General features: G+C 36.9%; 1 pseudogene; it reads left to right on the forward strand.

Annotated features, from left to right (window-relative positions):
• The first annotated feature begins 7,276 nt into the window (after positions 1 to 7,276).
• Positions 7,277 to 7,778, forward strand: LOC105475809 (acyl-protein thioesterase 1 pseudogene; annotated as a pseudogene).
• The last annotated feature ends 7,850 nt before the right edge of the window (positions 7,779 to 15,628 follow it).

A 15,628-nucleotide genomic window follows, 5' to 3' on the forward strand; every position in this document is an offset into this window, starting at 1 on the left:
CACATGTGTAACAGAGCATCCCCATAATCCTCAATATTTAAAATAGCATATAGCCAATGACCAGGAACAAAAAATGATCACTCATGCTTGCTGGACTCACACTGGCCAGGTGTCAGAGACCAGTACAAACTCCTCAGCCTGGCCTCCTGGCCCTACACTACCTGTCCCCTTTTGGAAAAGTTATTATTTTCCAAACTTCTGGCTTACTTTATCCTGCAATGTACTACACAATTCCTGGGAAAAAGAAAATGTCTCTAAAGAATGCTTTGTGTTTCCTGACTCTCTTCCCGATTATGCCATTCTTTCCCCAGGAGTTCTGTCCATTTCTCCTTCCTAAATCCTACTCATTCTTCAGAGCTAGCTTTACCTATTGTTTTTGCTAAAATTCTTCCAAAGTAATCTAATCCTCAATCTGATCCTCTGAATTCTGAAAGCATCAACTATCTGTGAATTTTAGCACTGTATTTTTAGTATATATATATAGATATATATGTATATTTGATTTTAACATATGTATATTTGATTTTAACATATGTATACACATGCACATGTTGTAATATGATATAATACCCATATGTAATTATTATAATACTTTGTATAAGTTACTATATAAACAATTCTTGTAATTATTATTATTGCCATTGGTGTTTATATTCTTCCTACTCAACTGCAATTGCTTTCACAGACGTGACTGATACCTTAACCCGGCATTGTTTTTGTGTCCTTAGATAGAAAGCCTCAGTGTGTGTTTGAGTGGAAGGAATGTCAGAATGTGTGGGCTTTGGCCTGAAGTAACCAAGCTTTAGGGGATAACTTGCAAAAATATGGAAATGCCTGAAATGCTTTGTTTATTGCAAAAAGGACAAATAGCAGAAATAGCAAGTCAGGCAAACAAGAAGTTAGATTATGGTCCTCAAACCCAGAAGAAAAGAAATATCCAAAAGTTAGGTGCTGGGAAAATAGTATCTGTGTAAGGTGCTTTCCTATAACAAACAATGTCCTATTTAAAAACTATAAAGAAGTGTACTGAAACCCAAACCTCTTGTAGTCTGGTGTTGAGAGGGAAGGGATGGAACAGAAGAAAGAAAAGGAGGGAACATAGGGAGAGGTGAGGGAGGAAGGAAGGAAATAGAGGTTGGCCCAGTCTTCAGAAAATCTGTACCTTACAGAGCAACTGGGAAAATGAGTAGCACTTATGACTAAGATGTCTGAGCCTGAGGGTTTGATCCCTGGAAATCAGTCTTAAGAGGAGAATTTCTGAAACCTGGGGGCAACAAATAAGTGAAACATTGCTGAAAATAATGTAAAACTTTGTTATTACCCTTCTGTGCCCACTGACTATAAAAAAAGGATCAATATGAAGAGTTATGGTTTTTAACTTTTAATGTCCTAAGTTTAAAAATGAAGTGGTAGAATCCACACATTGCAAGAAACTTTTGAGTAAAAATATAATAGTTGTATTGTGAGGTTCTCTGAAATACAGATAGAAAGTCCATCAATATTTCAAAGGTAAATTTTTCTCTTTGAGCATGTTTAATGAGAACAGAATTATGTCTAGCTTATACATCACTGTATTCCTGTACCCAGCCTAGTTCCTTATATTTACTACATATACTCAAGACATATTTGCTGACTGTGAATGAACGAGTCAAAATTGACTCAGGATTAGTATGTGGGCCTAATTTACTTGAGCAGTCAACCTACAGAGCAAAGTCTCTGGTAGGCTACCTTCACAGGAGGTGATGATCCTATTGGGATATGAAGAAAGTGAGAACTATTGATCCAGTGAGGTCCATGTCTGCTGATAGTTTCAACCTCAAAGGCTGTCCTTGTTTGGACTCAAGGATCTGCTAGATAAGTCCAGCTCTCCAGTATGAGAGCTTTATCCACTCAGCATAACCTCTAAGAAGACTTGCACTTCCCCTGGTCATTGTAGTCTCCCTGTTAATAAAAGTTGCTGTTTCCTTGAAAGCCTCTGATTTTCTTCAACAAGCTCTTTCACCTGACAAATTATAATAACCAACATTTATGGAGAACATATTACATGCCAGGGTTGTCTAAGGTGTAAAACACTATGGGGTAGATTCTTTTCTAATTATATTTTATGCTAGAAGTGTAAAACCCTTGAATCTGGATTAAAGGATACAGCAGATCTGGGACTTAAAACAAATGCATTTTTTAACATGATTGACATATAGTAAGCAGTTATTTTATTAGTACAAAAATAATACAGTCATTTTTATAAGTCATATGACATTCAGCTTAATATAGACCAGGTGTTATTCTAAGCACTTTAACTTAATTGGTTCTCCCAATAAGCCTATAAGTTAAGAAATAATATTATCTTCATTTTTGACAATAAGAGTGAGTAACCTACCTGGGGCCACATAGGTCTTAAATGGAGAAACTAGAATGTAAACCCAAGAAGCTTGAAGTAAGGGCCTTCACTCACCACTACCATGTACCATAACAATTCTGTGTACCTGTGCTACCCTTCACCTTTGTACCATGAGTCATACAGCTGTGAATACCTGCTCCACGCAAGAGCCAAACTTGGAAACAATAAGAATAGAAAACAGAGAAGGGATCCCACAGGGCAAAGCAAGCAGGCTCCAGGGTACAGGAAGTGAGCAGAAAGTGAGACAAAGTGGGCAGAAGGTGTGGATTCTCTTCCTTGTCATTTGCAGGTGAGAGGATAGGCAAAGGCAATTGGTGAGGACAAAGGTTAGATTGCCAGGAGGTGATAAATAAATAGAAACTGAGAAAGAAGAGAGCAAAAATACTTCTATGAAAACTAGAGATAAAAGAGATAATTAGAATGTTAATTTGAAAGTGTAGTGAATAGAAAGTGGGTTTGAAACTCGCAAGGTTCAGGGAATAACAGGGGTGAATTAAACATGTATGTAATCAAACAGATTGAAAATGCTAGAAAGAGGGAATAATGCATAGTATGAAGGCCAGTGGTGAATGTGGTTGTTTTAGAAAGGAGAACATATGTGTCATCTGCCAACATTAAAGCAGGGAAGTGAAGAGGTGAGAATATCGAACCATTTTTGAAGTGAAGAGTAAGAAATCTATCTTCTCAATATAACCTTATTATTGAATACCTGGAGCTATGCTTTATGGATACAGGGTTTTACTATATATAGTTCTACTAAGAAAAATAAGCAACTCATCTTCAAAGACACTATACAATGAAATAAACACACCAAAAATAGACCGTTTTTTCCTCATGTTGAGGGATCGTAACATTAAATTTTCCTCTGGCTTCTAAAACATTACTCGCCCCTTGCATTCTTTCCTTCAGCATATACAGGACTTTTTATCCAAGTAAATGATAAACCGAATCTCTTGCTTCCTCCTCTTTCCTTCTTTTCAGAGCTAACCATGTCACCGAATCCATTGGCTCATTACTGACCCTTTGAGACACTGCAGTCTGACGTCCACCCCCATGTCCTCAGTGACCAAATGAGGTCACTCACAACTTCCATCCAAGGACACATCCAAGGAGTATTCCTGTTGTAACTCACCCTGTCCTTGATCTCATCCTCTCTTGATGGATCTTCTCCCATTTCTCTGATGGACCTGTGTAATTCTCGTATGATTTTCTATTCCATCTGCTCACTAAAAGCCAGTGTTCCCTAGGGTCCTCTTATAGGTCATAATATGCAACTTTCTGTATATATTAGGAACATAACCCAAAAGAAAGAAGCTTGAAGAGGAAACTAAGTTGTCTAGTTTCTGTAAGTAGAAATATATGCTAAACAAGAAGAAGGGACAATGTTGGGATGATGAAAATTCTGGGAACTTTAAATTAAATAAGGTAAATTTAAAATGATTAGAAACCAAAGATAAAACTGTCACATAAAGACGCAGAAAGTTAGGACAATTTTTGGCACTTTTGTGTGACTGAACTGGAGATTATGGACAAGGCTGAAGAGTCTAGGTCTGTTCAGTTTGGGTCAGAAGACCTGATCAGGCTTCCTGGTCCACACCAGGCTAATGTTGCCACAGAGGTCAGTAGAGACTCCAAACTCCCTCTAGTAATGACCCTTTCCGAAAACTAGACTTCTTAAAGATGCTGATAAAAGCTATATTCTATATTGCTAGGAAAAAGCATATATTCACATAGATATGAATTCACAAAGTGTACAGAATTTTACCCTAAACTATGGAAAGCTCCAACTTTTGCAGGCAGGCAGAATGCCCCACACGTTAACAAGCTTATTTGTACTTTGTCCAGAAGTCCCTACTGATTAAATCATTGCAGTTCTTGGAAATTGATTTTTGAAAAAACTGCACTTTGTTCACTTGTGTTCCTCTAGTTACTATCCTATTCAGCTGCTCTACATTTAGGGCTAAAAAGGAGACAATGATTGTCCTATTAACATATGTCTGCCTGATCTGTGAAACTCTGACATGTGTTTGGCTTCAATTCACAATAGATCTCAATTCAATTACTCTCTCACAACCAAATACTTTTGGAAAGCTTTCTCTATGACTGAAATACTGTTGTATTATCCAAGAGGGAAAAAAGGATGTTTAATTTTGTCAATAATAGATCATTATATGTTTCTCTCACTCAATAGAGAATGCGTTGGTATAATATGTGGAAGTCATTGTCTTTATTAGGGCATTCCCTTCTCACTCATATCTGAGGAAAATATGGTCTGGTGATGACAAGTACTTACTTCAATAACAAATGTTCATCTAACCACTCATTCAAAAACCCTTTTTTCTGTACTCACCAAAATGCTTGCTATGCTAGATCCACAGGCTACGAGAATAAATAAGAAAAGTTCTTTCTTTCAAAGGGCTGAACCTCCTAGCAGACATAGACATGCATATATTTAATACATGATAAGGACACAGTATAGTAATCAGTGGTTGTTAACCTTGGTTTCATATTAGAAACACCAGGGAGACCTTTTAAGAAATGATGCTGGGAAGAGGTTCTGGTTTAATTGGTCTGGGGCAGTGTCTGGACATCAGCATTTGTTAATGACACCCAGGTACATCTAGTGTGTAGCTTCTGTCATAGAGGAAAATACAAGGCACTGTGAAAGCATTTAGCATTTACCAAGGACCTAAAATAAATGTCTGGGGATGCAATCCCTGAATTGATTCATTCAATGAAGGAATATCAAACTGGAGAGAAGGCTCTCCCAACCAGATGCATCAGCACATGCAATAACATGAAAATGTGAGGGCATATAGTGGGTTCTTCACTCTTTCACTCAAATACTTACTGACCACCTTCTATATCCAGGTACTATCCAAGGACCTAAGATCTAGGCCCCGTAACCATACAAAAATCACCCTGCTCTCATACAAATTATAGTCTGATGATAAATACTGACATTGTACCATTAATTACAATAATGTTTACATTACAATTTTGAGTATTTCTATAAAAAAGTTCAGGAAATAGGTTCTAGTTGCATCAGAACCCAGTCACTCTGGTGGGCCAGGAAGTTTTATATGAGGAACTGATATTTAGGCTGAAACTTGAAGGATGGGTAGGAGGTGGTCAGTAGAAGTGGAAATGGGACACAGAGAGTTGCTGGCAGAGAATAGTTTTGCAAAACCTTAATGAGGAATGCATGGCCAGTGGGTGCTCAAAGCACAATGAGTCAGGGGAAAGTGGTGGAGGGTGAAGAAGGAGAATGTTTCCTTGGGTGGTCAGATTTTCCAGGAACTTGTAGGCTGTGCTGAGTCCTGAGTAGATCACATGCTGCACCAGTGACACATCTGTAAGTGGATCTCTTGGTAGTTAAAACAGTATTTTCACAAATACCTCAATGTCTGAAATATAGCCCTGTCTTTTAGATAATGTTCAAAGATGCTAGTTGACTTGCCCAAGTTTACACAGCTTAAAATCAATCTGCAGAACAAAGATTAGAGCCCACGCCTGGTGACTCCATGTCTGAGCCTCTTGTCATCATATTACAACTAACACTTTTGTTTATTACACTACTTATATGCAACTAAGGAAAGATTGTTTTGGTAAATCTAGACTCACTTGTCTAGGTTTTATGACAGTACAAAGATGTCTGGAGCACTTTGTTGTTTGTTTTTATAAGAATGACAGAATCAAAAGATGAAGGGCAGATTTTTCAGGTCATACAACAGTAGCTAGTCAGAACTGTCTAGATGAAAGGAATCTATGAAGACAGATCTTTGTTCAGAGCTGGAGGGACCTCATTTACTCAAACTGCTTGTGAGAGGATATGAACACTTATGCTCCTTAGGCCCAAATGTGAAGAAAAGAAAGCCTTGTCTAAATTTTTCTGATGAAAAGGAGCTTTGTCAAAGGTCCTAAGGACGCTATGGGAGCACTCAGGAAGCAGGCAACACATAGGCAGGCCTTTACACTGCTCCAGAGCCTCACCCTGCCTGTGTATCTTGGCCAGGGGCAGGGGTAGGGGCTGGCAAAGCTCAGGGGGTAGTTACGGAGCCGCACCTGCCAATCAAAAGCTGCTTCCACTTTGCCCAGGATCATGTTCACTAGCTGCCAGATTTCTGATGGGGACAGATCAGAGCCACAAACTCCCCCAAGTGACCCTTCCAGGAAATTTACATAGTGTTTGCCCAAGTGGAAAAGATTCATGTAGATGTGGGACAAATAGCAATTAATCTTTCTTGTCACTTTCTAACAGTTTGGATTGGATAGACTGTAGCAGCGATCACCTTAAAACAATGCAGAGATAAATGTTCTCTATAGACACTACATAGGGACACAAACCACACATTTAAATAAGTAAACCACTGAAGAGCCAACCCCTAACTAGATAGAACTAAATACCAGGAAAAGTAACATCTGGTGACATGTTAAAAATGTCAAACTCTTAAATATTTCTATCTATATTCTAAATTTGCAAAATCTTAATGCATATCTATTCCAGAGAATAGAAGCCAAATACTTTTACATGTGGGTGACCATCTCAATTCCTGGAATATAGCCAACGGCTTCTGAAATACATGATGATGGTGCTTGAGCGAGCACCTGGGTGAGGGCTGGCTGGACTTCCAGCTCACCGGCCCTTGGCCCACGCCCGCTCCACTTGCACAGTCCACGTAGTGGGTGGATGTGTGGCAATGCGTGTCTGCTCTGCTGCCCACCATAGGGTCTGCTGCCCTGAAGGCCACAGCAGTGGTGATTTTTCTTCATGGATGGGGAAATATTGGGCACAGATGGGCAGAGACTTTGCAGGTATCAGAAGTTCATATCAAATGTATCTCCCCACATGTGCCAATTGTGCCCATGACATTAAACATGAACATGGCTATGCCTTCTTGGTTTGATGTTATTGGGCTTTCACCAGATTCCTAGGAGGAGGAAACTGGAATTAAACGGGCAGCAGAAAATGTAAAACCTTTGGTAGATCAAGAGGTGTAGAATGGCATTCTTTCTGACAGAATTATTTCGGGAGGATTTTCTCAGGGAGGAGCTTTATTTTTATGTACTGCTCTTACCACACAGCAGAAACTGGCAGGTGTCACTGCAGGTGACTGCTGGCTTTCACTTTGGGCTTCCTTTCCAAAGGGTCCTATTGGTGGTACTAATAGAGATATTTATATTCTACAGTGCCATGGAGATTGTGACCCATTCGTACCCCAATGTTTGGTTTCCTTATTTTTTTCTTATTGTTTTATATTGGTAAATCTAGCCAATGTAAACTTTAAAACCTGTGAAAGCATAATGCACACTTCATGTCAACAGAAAATGATTAGATGTCAAGCAATTCATTGATAAAATTCTACTTCCAATTGATTGACTTCACTAAGAGTCCTTGTATAGAAGTACACCAGCAGTATTGTAGTGGAGTATACACTTTTTCCAATGTCTGCTCTTCAAACTTCTAAAGTTTTCAGTGTTAAAGTGTTTTGCAAATACATACCAGTGACACCTTATAGGAAATTTATCCTATGTCTCATGAAAAATTAAGGATCTTTTAAGCTTATGTACTTGTATTCTTATAATATAGCTCAGAATATACTCATATTAAAATAGGCGAGGTAGCTAGTTTCTTTTTTTGCAAATATAATTCACCAAAGTAATGAAATACTACAGTCAGATTTTTTATTACATCACTTGAAAATTGCTGATATGCTTAATGTAAATTTGTTCAGGTATAAATGAGCAGTTAAGATATAAACAATTTACGTATTCTATGACTTTGTCTATGGATTTATTCCAAAATTGCTTAGTGTCTGTCTTTTTACATATGTATTCATATATATGTAATGATTATCATATATAATAAGAATAAGGTGGTATTACGCTAGTCCTAGTAATAGGGATAATGCTAAGTGTCAATAAAGAATAATATTCCTCTCTTCAATTAATGGCCCTTTTATTTCGGGAACAGGCTTTTCTCTTCCCTGATATCATTTCTATTTAATATTGCTTTCTCCTCTCAAGAAAAAAACATGTTCTTTCTTTATTGTCCTTCATAGCAGACCAAACATTGCTTCCCTGCCATGGACATTTACTGTCAACCCATGCTATGACTTGACATTCTGAATCACAAACATAAGGTATTTAAAATCTATACTTACTTCATAAAGAAACAAGACATTACTTAAAACTCACACTACTTATTTCAAGTAACTATGCCTTAGTCCAAATTTAAGCCTATTTAGTTATTAGAATCTTTAACCCACGTAACAGGAATAATTATTTCATTTTATTTTATGTAAGCAACTGAAAAAATAATTAAATCATATTCTAATATTTTCTGAAAAATTTAAGGCTGATCCTGAAAACTAATTTCTAAGATAATTTTATCTCCTCATAGCATAATTTGCTTACTTGTTTTGTACATATGTTTAAAGCCAACTGCTATAGAAAATGAGCAATCCATTTAAAATTTTGCTTTATATCTCTCGCTTTTTTTTTTTTGAGACAGATTCTCACTCTGTTTCCCAGGCTGAAGTGCAGTGGCGCAATCTCAGCTCACTGCAGCCTTCACTTCCCAGGTTCAACCGATTCTCTTGCCTCAGCCTCCCAAGTAACTCGGATTACAGGTACCCGCCCCCAAGCCTGGCTAATTTTTGTATTTTTTTAAGGACAGATGGGGTTTCACCATGTTGGCCAGGCTGGTTTAGTACAGATGGTGTTTCACCATGTTGGCCAAACTCCTGACCTCAAGTGATCCACCCCTTCAGCCTCCCAAAGTGCTAGGATTATAGGTGTGAGCCACCATGCCCGGCCAAAATTTTGCTTTATTTATATCTGCCAATAGACTTACTTGAAATTTTCACCTTAGTAAAATGATTTTTTAATTTTTTGTGCAAACATTAAAAATAGCAATAATTTGATTTTAGATAGTCAAAATATCCAGATTACTTGTAAAAATGATTTTTAAAAATTTATAGGTAATAAAGGTTAGTCAGAACCCGGTATATGTGGTACAATTACCATGCAGTTTTATATGTAGCAAAAATGTGTGCTTAATATTTCTGGCTTGTATTAGTTTTTCTACTGTATTCCAACTGACCAAAACAATGTTAAGAATGAATCTTTACACATGAGTGCTAATTGATAATGGGAATAATTTAGTAATGGACTGTATAGGATGTTAACAATGAATCCATATGTTTATATCTAGACTCAAAAATTTTAAACATTCACTTAGTCATTTTGTTTACTTTAAGGAACAAAAACTTGTTTCAGTTGTAGAAATCAACAAGATCTTATTTACAGCCAGAAATACTCTGTTGAAATGTTATATTGTTATGTGGAAAAATTTAAATGTTTTTCATGATTTCTATGGACGTAAAACAAAATTTAATTCTGAAATAAATAAATAAAATCTCATTTGGTCAGCATTGTTGAAAAACAAAATATCCGAAAAGTGAATTTCTAGATCACTGAAAGTAAATCTTTTAAATGTCAAAATATGTATTCCTCTGTTTCCACTTTTACCATCCTTTAACATAATTGCCCTTCATTTTTCCTAGTTCTAGTTAAGATTAGCATTCTTCCTGTCTCTCAGGTTAGGTTCCATTTGGCTGTATTATCTCTTAGATCCTTTATCCAATACATTTTCTGTTCTATAGAGCTCACTTCCTAAAAGTTCATGTTTGGTTTTGATTTCTCTTTTCCATTCCCACTATCAGCAGAGTTCACATATCACCTGAACTATTGCAGAATGTTTTGAACTCTTCTCAAAGTTGCCTGTTTTCAATTTGTCATTAATACTATTGCCAGATGAGGTGGCTCTCTGCCACAGCAGCCCAATACCTTTGGGCCTTACTTGCAATGCTTGGAGAATCTCTAACACCATGGGTCCAACCTTCCTCAGATAGAATCAGAAATCTACCTTCTCCAGATGCTCAGTAGCAATGGCAGAGGCATGAGACCTTGGCTCTATTAATTAGATTTATTCATGGCCCACTTGGATTCAGAAGTGAATAGATGGAGGAAGGACGTTCCCTGTAGATTGTTTTGCTGGCTACTGTTGTGGAAAGAGGTTTGGTTCTGGCAAGAGTCACGGTAGCATTCAGTGACAGCAGCATCTCAGATGGCCATTTTCTGCAGAGTCAATTCTGAGCATGATTTGGGGTGTCATTCCTCAAAGCAGTCTTGAGCTTAGTCTCAATTCTCCCACAGGTTCCATGAATCACCCAGTATCCATTCAGGAAAGTCAGCTGCATTTTCTTTCCTAGTAAATCCAGATTAACCTTTCTGAACGGTAAGCCTGATTATACCACTTTTCTTCCTAAACTCCTTCAGGACTCCCTAAAGCTTACATAAGAAAATTCAGAATTCTTAACCTGGCATTTATAGGTCCATTATCATTTAGGTTTCACTGACTTTTGTAGTCTCTTGCCTGTCATTCTCCCATGCAGATCCTGTGATCCGGGCATACCAAACAACATGTAAGACCATGTATGTATCTTTTATCTTTGGTGCTATACCTTTTGCCCGGATTGCCCTTAACTCCACTCCTGTATTCTCAGAAAATGCCCCATTCCTCCTTCATGTCTTAGCTCACCCCGATCTTAATTCCCTAAATCCCCGTGGAAGAGTTGTGTAATTTTTCCCTTTGTGTTCCGACCATGTGTCTTGCAAATCTCTATGTTAATACCTACCACATTGCTGAAATTATTTGCTTAGATTTTGGCCTCATGTACCAGGATGTAAGCATCTCACAGGTTAAGAATTATGTATTGTTCATCCTTGTAGGCCCACTCCTAGCACAGTTCCTGATACTCAATTTGAACTTTACACGTTGTAAATGAATAGATGATTGAAGGAATTTACCCACTCCTTTTAGTTCATCATGCTTCACTTCTTTCAGAGTATCCCACTTACACCCCACCTAGTCTCTCCAAATCCTTTTTTTAAGATTCCACCAAATCTCAGGGGATCTGACGTTTCTACTTCTTGCCTGCAAAGTCCTTCCTCCAGATGCTCTCCTGGAAACAGCTCCCCAGTTAACAAGGTTGTTTCAATGATCTCTTTTGTCCTAAGCATCTCTGTCCTCCCTCCTCTTCACACAGTATATTTGACCATTACCTCTTCTGTGTCCAAAACGTCCCCTAAAGGGATTTTGATTAGTCTTGAAAACAGTTTCTTAATCTTGTTCACACATTGTGGTTTCTTTTAACTATACAATAAACTTTTGAGAATAGTAACAGTATCTTATTAATCTTCATATTCCCAGCACTAATTAAAACCTGGGAAATAAAAGAAGCTTAATAAAAGCGTGGTAAGTTATCTAAATGTTGCTACTACACATTTTCTGGTAAAAGTGCTATTGTGGAAGGTTTTTTTTTCTTGGTCTTTTATCTTTCTTTCCTTTTGCCCTTTACTCTAAGTACTCTTTCACTGAAAGGGAATAAATCTGAAGTAAGTGGGGTTTGAAATATAGTTTTTAAGGGGATGAATGAATGGAGAGACAAATGGAAAGAATAAAATAATACTAAAAAGATGCTACTTCAAAAATTAGAAAGGGGAATGTAAATTGGTATAGCCACATGGGAAATACCATGAAGGCTCCTTTAAAATTAAAAATAGAATTACTATATGATCCAACAATCTTACAGGCAGGAAATAAAATGAGCATCCTGAAGTGATATCTGCACTCCTGTATTCATTTTAGCATTATTTACAACAGCCAGGATATGGAAACAACCTGAGTATCCATCAATGGATAGATGCATAAAGAAATTGTGACACATATATACAGTGGAATATTATTCAGCTATAAATAGAAGGCAATCCTGCCATTTGTGACAACATGGATAAAACTGGAGGACATTATGCTAAGTGAAATAAGCCAGACCCAGAAAGACAAATACTGTATGATTGCACTTATATGTGGAATTCTAAAAGGGTTGAGCTTAGAAAGACAGAGTAGAACAGTATGCAGGGGCTAGAGGAAGGTGCAAATGGAGAGATGTTGATCAAAGGGGATAAACAATTAGTTGTACGATAAAAAAGTTCTGGATCTCTAGTGTAGAGCATAGGTGGTGATGAATGTGTAATCACTTTGACTGTGGTAATCATTATACAATGTATACATATATTAAATCATCATGCTGTGCAGTTTGAATCTATTCAATCTTTATTTGACAACAAATATTTTAAGATAATAATTACAAGGGGCTGAAATTCAAAATCTGAACAGACCAAAAACAAGTAATGAGATTGAAACTGTAATAAAAATTCTTCCAGCAAAGAAAAGCCCAGGGCCCGGTAGCTTCCTGCTGAATTTTACCAAACATTTAAAGAGGATGAACACCAATCCTACTTAAACTGATCTATAAAATAGAGGAGCGAATACTTCCAAATTCATTCTATGAGGCCAGAATTAACCTGATATCAAAACCAGACAAAGACACACCAAAAGAAGAAAGCTAATGAGGAACATTGATGCAAAAAATCATCAACAAAACATTAAAAATTCAAATTCAACAACACATTAAAAATAACACTCATCATGACCAAGTACAATTTACTCCAGGGATACAAAATGAATCACTTATGCAAATCATTCAAAGTGATACATTATATCAACAGAATGAAGGACAAAACCCATACAATCATTTCAATTGATGCTTAAAAAGCATTTGATAAAATTCAACATCCCTTACCGATAAAAATACTAAAAAAAACTGGGTGTTGAAGGAGCATAGCTTAACAAAATAAAAACCATATATAACAGACCCACAGCTAGTGTCATACTGAATGGAGAAAAACAAAGCCTTTTTTTCCAAAACCTGGAAGAAGAGAAGGATTATCACTTTCACCACTCCATTGAACATAGTACTAGAAGTCTTAGCTAGAGTAGTCAAAAAGGAGAAAGGAAAATAAAGAGTATCAATGTTGGAAAGGTAGAAGTCAAATTACCCTTGTTTGCCGATACTATGATCTTATATTTGGAAAAACCTAAAGATTCCACCAAAAAACTATTAGAACTGATAAACTCAGTAATGTTTCAGAATGCAAAATCAACATAAAAAAATCAGTGACACTTCTATATGCCAACAGAACAATCTGAAAAAGAACTCAAGAAAGAAATCCCATTTACAATAGCTACAAATAAAGCAAAGTACTTAGGAATAAACTTAATCAAAGAAGTGAAAGATCTCTACAATGAAAACTGTAAAACATTGATGCAAGAAATTGAAGAAAAACAACCAGAAAGATACTCTGTGTTTGTGGATCAGAAGAATCAATATTGGTAAAACATCCACACTACTCAAAGCAATCTATAGATTCAGTGCAATCTCTATCAAAATACCAATGACATTCTTCACAGAAATAGAAAAAAAATCCTAGAACCACAAAAGACCCAGAATAGCCAAAGCCATCCTCAAAAAAAAAAAAAAAAAGAACAAAATTGGAGGAATCACGTTACCTGACTTCAAAGTATAGTACAGAGCTATAGTAACCAAAACAGCATGGTATTGGCATAAAAGCAGATACATAGACCAATGGAAAAGAATAGAGAACCTGGAAATAAATCTATACATCTAGAGTGAACTCATTTTTGACCAAAGTGTCAATCACATACACTGGGGAAAGGGCAGTCTTTTCTGTAGATGGTATTGGGAAAACTGGATATCTATATACAGAAGAATAAAATTAGACCAGTGTCTCTTGCCATATACAAAAATAAAATCAAAATGAATTACAGAGTTAAATCTAATAACGTAAACTATAAAATTGCCATACAAAAACAATGGGGAAACTCTCCAGGACAATGGACTAGGCAAGGATTTCTTGAGTAACACTCCCACAAGTGCAGGCAACCAAAACAAAAATGAACAAATGGGATCACATCAAGTTAAAAACCTCTCCATAGAAAAGGAAACAATCAGCAAAGTGACAAACTACAGAATATGGGAAGATATTTGCAAGCTCTTGACAGGAGATTAATAACCAGAATATTTAAGAAGCTCAAGCAACTAAATAGGAAAACAAATCTAGTAATCTAATTAAAAAATGGGCAAATGATCTGAATAGGCATTTCTCCAAAGAAGATAAACAAATTGCAAACAGGTATGTGAAAAGGTGCTCAACATTATTCATCATCAGAGAAAGGCAAATCAATACTGCCATGAGATATCATCTCACCCCAGTTAGAATGACTTTTATCCAAAAGTCAGGCCATAACAAATGCTGACAAGGATGTAGGTAAAAGAAAATCTTCATGCACCGTTGGTAAGAATGTAATTTAGTGCAACGCCTATGAAGCATAGTTTGGAGATTCCTCAAAAAACTACAAATAGAACTACTTTATGATCCAGCAATCCCACTGCCAGGTATATACCCAAAGATAGGAAATCAGTATATTGAAGAGATATCTGCACTCCCATGTTTATTGTAGTGCTATTCACAACAGCCAAGATTTGAAACCAACCTAAGTGTCCATCAACAGATAAATGGATAAAGAAAAGTTGGTATCTATACACAATGGAGTTCTATTTGGCCATAAAAAAGAATGAGATCCTGTTATTTGAAACAAGTGAAATAAGCCAGGCATGGAAAGGCAAAGTTCACATGTCCTCACTTATTTGTGGGAGCTAAAAAATTAAAATAATTGAACTCATGCAGATAGAGAGTAAAATTATGGTTACCAGAGCCTGGAAATGGTGGTTGGGAGAAATAAGAATGGTTATTGGGTACAAAAATATAGTTAGATAGAATGAATAAGATCTTGTTTTTTAGTCCAGGCACAGTGGCTCATGCCTATAATCCCAGCACTTTGGGAGGCTGAGGCAGGCAGATCACTTGAGGCCAGGAGTTCAAGACCAGCTTGGCCAACCTGGCAAAACTCTGTCTTTGCAAAAAGTGCAAAAATTAGCTGGAAGTGATGGCATATGCCTATAATCCCAGCTACTTGGGAGGCTGAGGCAGGAGAATCACTAGAACCCAGGAGGCGGAGGTTGCAGTGAGCCGAGATCATACCACTGCAGTCCAACCTCGGCAACAGAGTAAGACTCTGTCTCAAAATAATAATAATAATAATCATCATCATCAAGTATTTGATCGCACACAGAGTGACTATACTTAACACTAATTTATTGTACATTTAAGAATAACTGTGTAAAGCAGATCACCTTTCCCAATGTCATTGGGCATCATCTAATCCACTGAGGTCCTGAAGAG

Source organism: Macaca nemestrina, chromosome 4 (assembly GCF_043159975.1).
Source record: "Macaca nemestrina isolate mMacNem1 chromosome 4, mMacNem.hap1, whole genome shotgun sequence".
NCBI lineage: Eukaryota > Metazoa > Chordata > Mammalia > Primates > Cercopithecidae > Macaca > Macaca nemestrina.